Raw genomic sequence first — 7,187 nt, 5'->3', positions numbered from 1 at the left:
CTTGGGTATCCTTGGGGGACTGGTTCCAGGACTCGCTGTGGATACCAAAATCCCCAGATGCTTAAGTCCCAGAGTCAGTTCTCCATAGCCACAGTTCCGCATCCACGGGTTCAACCACCTTTGGACGGTAGATTAGGTTTGCTCCCTGTGTTTGGCTGAACTTGCAGACGAGGAACCCGTGGGATATGGAGGGCTGACAGTGTTCATTTCAACCACCGTTTTCATGGTGGTCAGTTGTTCTAATCAATAATTCACTCTCTGTGGGTGATCCCCTAGCAAGGCATCAGAGAGACCACACTCCAGAGGCAATGACTTTGACGTTTGGTCAATACCAGAGACTTCACTAATTGATACAATGAACGTTAGACATAAATGGCAGTGGTGAAAGTCGTGGCTGATGATTAACAAAGTGGATGTTAGAATGTGTTCTCTTCAGTGACTTCAGTGCTACTCAAGGGAAGGAGGTGGCAGAAAATATTTTACAGCAGCTCCCTGCACTTGCACGAACAGGGTTTAATGATCTAGGGCTGTGCTGTCTGATACAATAGCTACAATTTCAACTTCATTGTAAACTAACCCAAGTTTAAATAAAATCGAAAATTCAGTTCAATTCAGTCACATCAGCTTGAATTTCAAGTGCTCAATAGCCATGTGGCTGGGGGCTGATGTCCTGGACAGAACCGATTCATTTGTTGTAAGTGCTATTGGACAGAGCTGATCTAGGGAGTGGTACCCTTGGCTATCGTAGGTCAGATCCCTGAGTGACTTTGGTTCTGACCCCTGTGGATGTCAGACAAATCCTGCTGCTGGAATATTGCTGCCTTTGCCCCACTGTGAACCTTTTGTGCAAAGTGTTTTCTGAGCCTCAGAGAGGACAAGGATCCAGCAGTCCATTAAGCTTCCAGGTCGGCTTGTGAGGCTATTTTCTGCTGCCTGTTGATAAGTAACAATTTGTGTAAAATGGATGTGGTCTGAGATTTGCTTTCATCAAAACCAGGATGCCCGCTGTCAGCTGCTCCATTTATTCTCATAGTCAGTTGATAAAGATTTATTGAACACCTACTATGTGCCAGACACCTTTCTGGGTGCTGGAGGCACAGCAGAGAATCACACAGTTAAGTCCTTCCTCTCGTGCGGATTATATTTTGGGTACTGTGTGGGGTGGAATAGACAACAAGGAAACCTACAAATGAACACCATCTTGCTGGCTGGCAATAACATCTTGAGGACAATCCGACAGCGTGATGCTGTACACGCTGGCTTGGCAGGGCAGGTATGGAGAGGGTATTTAGTGGGGCACATAGAGCATCACAGCAAAATTGCTCTTCTCCACGCTGGATTTCCTCCGTTTCCAGGCTCTCTGCTCTCCCCTGGACTCCCAAGCTCCCAGACATCCACTCTGGAAGGAAAGTGGAAGTTCCTTTACCCTGAAATGCATGTGTGCTAAGTTATTTCAGCCGTGTCCAACTCTGTGCGACCCCATGGACAGTAACCTGCCTCCGTGTAATCCTCCGTGTACGGGATTCTCTAGGCAAGAACACTGGAGTGGGTTGCCATGCCCTCCTCCAGGGGATCTTCCAGACCCAGGGATCGAACCTATGTCTCTTACATCTCGTGCGTTGGCAGGCAGGTTACTTACCACCAGTGCCACCTGGGAAGCCCTGAGCTCTACCACTAACTTCCCGTTGTTTTAGGAAGGTCACTGATCCACCGATCCCTCAGTTTCCTATCTGTAAGTTGAAGGCATTAGGTCTGCTGATTTTCAAACTGTGAGCTGAAACCTATTAAATGAGTCACACAATCAAGTTGGGGGTTGGGACCATTATTTCAAAAATAGGAAATAGCAGAATGTGAATAGCTGAGCATGAGGAAGGGTGAGTGAGTTTCCTCTGACTTTCAGGTTCCTGTGAGCTGGAGCAGGTACTGGGTTACCATGTAGCTCTTTATCATGGGCTGCCGTTGAAGGAAGTGGAAAGCTCTGCACTAGATCACTTCCCAGGGCCTTTCGATTCTAGCAGACTAGGAATCTGAGTTCTTAACCCAGGGGACCAGACAATTTAGCAACATGCTCACAAGCAGAGTGGAAATTGAATCGGGGAGTGTGTTCTGAGCAGACATCGCCTACACTTTTATTACTCCCAATATGCCAAAATCACATTAAGGCCATGTTTAAAAACCAGTAATATTGCAGGAGGCTTGGTATTTCCTGGGGATCTGTTTCTACACTTCCACCCACCGCGGTCTGAAACTCCAAAATCCCTCTCCTGGGGGGACAGCCTCTCAGCCTCCCTTCCTCCCCTGCTTTCCCTCCATGAGTTCTTCCCATCGTCCTAAGTCACTCCCTCATTGATTCGGCCGTTCAGCACCTGTGTCTTGAGTGCTGCTATGGGACGAACACCGTTTTAGGTGCTGGGGATTCAGGTGGTGAAGAAAAAACCGGTGAGAGCCCATTCTCAAGGAGTTTGTGATCGAGGGACTTCCCTGGTGGTCCGGTGGTTAAGAATCCACCTTCCAATGCAGGGGATGAGGGTTCGATCCCTGGTCCGGGGTCTCAGATCCCACGTGCTGCAAGGCAACTAAGCCCGTGTGCCGCAACTAGGGAAGCTCACGAGCTGCGACTAGAGAAAGCTGCACGCCACAGTGAAGACCCAGCACAGCCCTGCCCCTCCCCACAAAAAAGGAATTTATGGTCACGTTTGGTGGGGAGGCATGGCTGGTGGAGGGCAAGACAAAGAAGACAGCAAAGCAATGATGACTTACGGGTGGTGATGGGCACTATGATAGAAATCAACTCCGTGATGGAGGCGAGGGTGATGGGTGGAGGCGAGGAGAGGGGAAGAGAGGCTGCTTCTAACACAGTGACCAGGGAAGACCCATTTAGGGAGCTGATGTTGGACCTGAAACTCGAATGACCAGAAAGAGTCAGGGGAGGGGGACAGTGCAGCAGGGAGAGGGGACAGAGGGCCCCAAAGTGACCCCTACTCCTCCTACCTGGCTCCCCGATTTCCCAGTAGCTTTGTGATGACCTCATGCACCTTCCAGTGTAGACGAGACCCATGGTAAGTCAATTTAAAGATGAAATGTAATGGCCCCGATCCCTCTCCTTCCCGTGGCCCTTGGAACTCTTAGCATATGTTATCTTGTTAATTCTTTCAGTGACCCTGGGAGGCGTCTATTGTTTTTCCCTATTTTTCAGATGTAGAAACTGAGGCTCAGAGAGCACGTTGGATTTGCCCAAGATCATACAGTTTATATAGTGGTGGACCTGGGGTTGAAGCCAATTCAGTCCGATTTAGAAGTCCACTGAAGGGGTTTTCAGCTGGAACCTCTTTGACAAATCCCTAGTCTCCTCTTGCTGAATCCCCGTAGCTCTGGGTTTATCTCCTTTGCCTGTTCTGATTGATTCCTCGTGGTTGCTGGGAACTCACTGTTGACAAGAAATCTGAAGCTGCCTCTGAGTGCAACGTTCATTCACTCAAGAAAAATTTATTAGGCCCCTATTGTGTGCCAGACCCTGTTTTAAGCATTGAGGGATCCCTGGCAAACAGAACAGTCCTCACGGAGCTGGCATTCCAATGAAAAGACATAAGCAATAAATCCAATTAATGCGCTTCCCAGGTGGCGCCGTGGTAAAGAATTCTGCCTGCCAATGCAGGAGACACAAGAGACACGGGTTCGATCCCTGGGTCGGGAAGATCCCCTGGAGAAGGAAATGGCAACCCACTCCAGTATTCTTGCCTGGAAAATTCCACGGACAGAGGAGCCTGGCAGCCTGCAGTCCATGGGGCTGCAAAGAGTCAGACACAAGTGAACAATTTAATTTCAGAAATCAAAATCTATGTTAGAAGGTGAGAAAGGAAGCAAGCATGGAGAGGGGAATGACTGCAGTTTTAAGTAAAAGAGTTAAACCTGATTCTTCCCACGTCCAGCTCCTTCTGAGTCTTTGAATGCCAGCTTTCCCCCGACCCCCAAAAAACCACACAAAGAAAAAGGCGGAACCTGTAGATTAAAAGATTTAAGGGGCAGGTTGTACATGCGTGTGCTCAGTCATGTCTGACTCTTTGCAACTCCATGGACCGGCCACCAGGCTTCTCTGTCCATGGAATGTTCCAGGCAAGAATACTGGAACGGGTTGCCATTTCCTACCCTGGGGGATCTTCCTGATCCAAGAATTGACCCTGTGTCTCTTGAGTCATCTGCATGGCGGACAGATTCTTTACCACTACACCACCTGGGAAGCCCATGGCAGATTAGCCATTCACAGTATCTGTACCTTCTTTGGATGCTTGTTTGAACAAATAAACTGTAAAGCTAATTTAGACTATCAGGAATATTTGAACACTAGATTTAGGCTGACACTGTGGAATCATGGTGGAGAAGGAAATGGCAACCCACTCCAGTGTTCTTGCCTGGAGAATCCTGTAGACAGAGGAGCCTGGTGGGCTGCTGTCCATGGGGTCACACAGAGCCGGACACGACTGAAGCGACTTAGCAACAGCAGCATGGAATCATGGGTAATTTTTGAAGTCATGTTAATGGTCTCAAGGTGACATTTTTTTAAATTCTCATTCTGGTGATATTTACGAAATGTCCACAGGTAAAATGACGCGGCATCTGTGGTTTGCTTCAAAATCACCCAGTGCGGTGGGGTGGGGTGGGTCCATCAATGAGGGCAGATGGACTGGGAGTTGGGAGTCAGAGGGGTGGTCTTGGGGTCGATCTTACCATTTTCTCTACTTTTGTTTAGATTTTTAAGAAAATGTTTGTGTGTGTGTGCATTCAATCGTGCGATCCTACGGACTATAGCCGGCAAGTCTCCTCTGTCCATGGAATTTTCCAGGCAAGCTTACTGGTTAACCATTCCCTCCTCCAGGGGCTCTTCCTGACCCAGGGATGGAAAGTGTGTCCTTGGATCTCCTGCATTGGCAGGCGGAGTCTTCAGCACTAGCGCCACTGGGAAAGGAAAGTCCTGCTCTGGATGAAGCTGCTCTCTGTCCACTCTCCCGACCAAGGTCCTTTCTTGCTGGGTGTCTGCGGTAGCCTCCTGGCTCCTCTCCTCCTGCTGCTCCCCCATCTCCAAGGAAAAAAAGTGTAAAGAGCCTGTCACCCACTGTGCAGAAACCCCCGAGACATCCTGCTGGACCTCCCCTCCGTGGTCCTCCGGGGGACTCCCCTGGTCTGGCGGCTGCCCGCTCTCCTCTCTCCGCCCAGCCCCCAGCCGGTCGCCCCCTTCCCAGCCTGGTCTCCGAATGTGCCCGGCATGCTCCTGGCGGAAGCACTTGTCTCATCCCTCCTTCCTTGCCAGCTGACTGCTTGTCATCTTCCAGGTCCCGGCTTGAAGGTCCCATCCTCGGAGTGGCAGTTCCTGGACCACCACCCCAGAGTCCCCATCACATCACCCTGGGGGTCCCCTCCTACCCCACCCCCCTGCACTGCTCCAGATATGAAGGGATCCCGGGTATCTCCTGTCTCCCTAGACCTTGGCCTCCACCCCTCACTGGGCACAAACACAGCCTGGCACGCAGTTGGCACTTAAAACCCAATTATCGGGTGGACGCCTACACCCCTCCCCCTCCAATGCCGCCACTCAGAGACTACAGGTGGCACGGAGAGATTGTTAGACAGTTGGGAAAAAACTTCAGATGTGACCTTGGGTGAAAATCCAGGCCACAGAATCAAGCCTCTGGGGGTGATCACACCTGTGTTGAAAAACTAACGAAAGAGAAATCATAAACAGCTTGGCTTAAGAAAAAGAAGAAAGTAGGATTTAAATTTTAGCTGCCCCTGGAGGTGGGACTAGGGGCAGTTTAAATTTCTTTGTTCTACTTTTTTTTTGTTTTGGCCGCGTTCTCTTTAAGGCACACCTATTCCTTTATAATGAAAAAGCTTTTTAAGCGGGAAAGGCAGCAAAGGACCTCTTGCGCCCTCTGCTGCTCACTATTGGATACTGCAGCGCAGCTCCCAAGATCTGCCCGAAGTGGCGCGTTTGGAGGTGCCTCATGGAAGTTTGGAAGCAGGTAAAACTGAATGAGAAGAGGGATCATGACAGACTTGGCCATCCTCTGAGAATCCTTCCAAATTTCCCAGTGCCTCCCCCGTCTGTGGTAGGTCCCTGGACTCCACCCTCCACTTCTCACCCCTCTCCCACCTCCCACCTCGACTGGAATGAGCCCCTCCTCCAAGCTCCTTCACATGCCATCACCCCAGTTCAGTTCAGTTCAGTTGCTCAGTCGTGTCCGACTCGTTGCCACCCCAGGAACTGCAGCACACCAGGCCTCCCTGTCCATCACCAACTCCCAGAGTTTACTCAAAGTCATGTCCATTGAGTTAGTGATGCCATCCAACCATCTCATCCACTGTCGTCCCCTTCTCCTCCCACCTTCAATCTTTCCCAGCATCAGGGTCTTTTCCAATGAGTCCACTCTTCACATCAGGTGGCCAAAGTATTGGAGTTTCAGCGTCAGCATCAGTCCTTCCAATGAATATTCAGGACTGATTTCCTTTAGGATGAACTAGTTGGATCTCCTTGCAGTCCAAGGGACTCTCAAGAGTCTTCTCCAACACCACAGTTTAAAAGCATCAATTCTTTGGTGCTCAGCTTTCTTTATGGTCCAGCTTTCACAACCATACATGACTTCTAGAAAAACCATAGCTTTGACTAGATGGACCTTTGTTGGCAAAGTAATGTCTCTGCTTTTCAATATGCTGTCTAGGTTGGTCATAGCTTTTCTTCCAAGGAGCAAGCATCATGTGATCTAATAGTGGGAGGGACAGGAGGGTAGCAGGGCAGGCTTTCTGGCCGAAACCTTGTCCCGACCCTTCCTTCCTGTGTGTCACTGAACATATTACATAACTGCTCTGGACCTCAGCCAGCTCATCCATACAATGGGATCGTGAGAAATCTGGGTTGTTTGGCCTCAGCCCTGTTGACATTCTGGGCCGGGTAATTCTCTCTGAGAGAGCTGTCCTGTGCACTGTAAGAAGTTTAGCAGCATCCCTGGCTTCTACTCAGTAGATGCCAGCAACACTCCACCCAAAGATCACAGCAACCCAAAGGTTTCTGGACAGTGACCAATGCCTCCTGGGGGCATGGATGCCCCCCAGTTGAGAACCACTGCACTCTTGTTTTCTATTATTACCCCCAACACCTTGCTACAGTTTTCTTCTGTTGAAAGGGGCTCAGAAAA

Source organism: Bison bison, unplaced genomic scaffold (genome assembly GCF_000754665.1).
Source record: "Bison bison bison isolate TAMUID 2011002044 unplaced genomic scaffold, Bison_UMD1.0 scf7180017864038, whole genome shotgun sequence".
NCBI lineage: Eukaryota > Metazoa > Chordata > Mammalia > Artiodactyla > Bovidae > Bison > Bison bison.
Note: the sequence above shows the minus strand (reverse complement) of the source record.